General features: G+C 33.5%; 1 pseudogene; it reads right to left on the bottom strand.

Annotated features, from left to right (window-relative positions):
• Nucleotides 1–1,182: 1,182 nt before the first annotated feature.
• The window catches only part of LOC102831560, a 51,467-nt pseudogene continuing 50,658 nt past the window's right edge, over nucleotides 1,183–1,991 (bottom strand).

Raw genomic sequence — 1,991 nt, 5'->3', positions numbered from 1 at the left:
TTTTTTTTTTTTTTTTTTTGAGGTACATAAAATGAAACAAGTCAGTCCTATTCAAAACAAAAATATTTTGTACTTTTATTTATAAATTAATTTCAAAAACAAACTGTAATAAACATGGCCAAACTAAAAGGAATGCCCTTGACTTCCAAGCCTTTCTAGTTAGAAAAATAAATGATTTTAATAAATATTTAATTTTCTCTTTTGCGTCCAGAAAAATTATTGTACTTCCAAATTATCCCTAACACTTATTCTAATTCTACTTTTTTATGTAGAATTATAAAAAGTCTTTTTAAAATCTAACTTAGAGTACATTTCTACTATCATGACCTGAATTTCATAAAACATATTTTTAAAAGTCTGTATTTAGGTAACTCAAATTAATTATAAATAATCTGTTGAAATGCACAATACATTACAAATCTGTAAATTATCTACAGTTTGGTCCAATGGTTGCTTATGATGATTAATTTTCAGTGGTCACAGTATGATTTCATCATATTCTTGTAAAGGTAGCTTATAGATACAGCTCCTACCATTATATTTACTGTATGAGAATAGTCTCAATTCAAAATTAAATAATATCCAGTTATCTGAGGTTTTGTTCTTTTCTTGCTTGGAATTGCTCTGTTTTTGTTTTTATAAATTTTACCAACATTGACCAGGAAGGATCAATATACTTCTTTTGTGATTCCTTTGAAATCTCACTCACTTTTTTCCCTTATTGCCTGAGTAAATTCTTGTTCTTTTGGTTCTTTTTGCCAGGCTTTCTCCTTGGGGATTTTTTTTCTGTAGCTTTTGCTTTCTTTTCATTGCTATCTGAGAGATCCAAATTAAATAAGAGTCTGGTGTGGTGCTATATAATAAGCACTGGACAACAAGATTGGTTTGAACCGTATGGTTGGTGATTCAAATTCACCAGCCGCTCTTCAGAGTTGCTCTATACAGGGTTGCTATGGGTCAAAACCAACTTGACAGCACTTAACAGCAACATACATTGCCTGAAATCATACATCCTTAACGTTTACCTTGAGGTCATCCACTAATAATTTGCTCTTTTTTGTGAGCTCTTTATTCTTTTTAAATAGAGTCTAGTATTCCACCATCTTGCTTTAATCAAAGTACTTCTGGCTGTCCCCCTCATCAACCATGAGCAAAGTCATTTCAGTCTTTTGCCTTTCTATTTCAGTGTCTTCTGGCAATGTTCCATCTTTTGCAGATTCCATTGATTTTTTTCTTTACACCTACTTCTTTAACTTCTTCAGCAAAGTAGGGGCCATTCAAATCTACTCCTGACGGAAGTTCATCTTCACTGGTCTAATTAGCAAGAGCCTTTTGTTTCTTTAGTCATTTTTTCCTCTTTCTTCTCTAAAAATTGTCCCCAAGGGATCAGTTTATCCCTTCCTTCCAATTTGTTTCTGACCATCTCTTCTGCACTTTCTTCAAGACCTGGAACCCACTTAATTTCCATTTCCATATAATTTTCTTTGCCTTTTTTTTATTTTTTAATAATCTACAATAACTGCCTATATTTGGCAATTTGCTTTTCGTCATCCTTTTGACTTTTCTTTGTTTTCCCATGTTCTTCTACATGGACTTCATCATCACCTTGTAGCTCCTCCTTTATCTTCTCTTCATCTTCACAAGACAAATCTAAGTAGACTTCAAAATCCATGTTCAAAATTTCTTCCTTATGGACAAGCAGACCATTCTGGAGCTGCTAAAAAAAACAGAAGATACTTCTTGAAAGAAAGACCGACAGGAAAAATACAAAACAATAAGTAGACTGACTAATTACTACAAGAATAAGCAAGTTCCTCACTCAGGAGACATCAAGGCAAGTTGTTGGGTACCCTCAGAGCAAACCCCTTCCAAGTCTAAGACTCAATGGGAATACACGCTCTAATTGGACCAAATTTGTCACCAATAAGGGGAAGTGAGGGAAAAACAGCAATGAAGCTGCGAGCTAAGCCCTACAACATTCAATAACCTCT

Source organism: Chrysochloris asiatica, unplaced genomic scaffold (genome assembly GCF_000296735.1).
Source record: "Chrysochloris asiatica unplaced genomic scaffold, ChrAsi1.0 scaffold00232, whole genome shotgun sequence".
Lineage (NCBI taxonomy): Eukaryota > Metazoa > Chordata > Mammalia > Afrosoricida > Chrysochloridae > Chrysochloris > Chrysochloris asiatica.
This window is presented reverse-complemented; position numbering and strand designations above follow the sequence as displayed.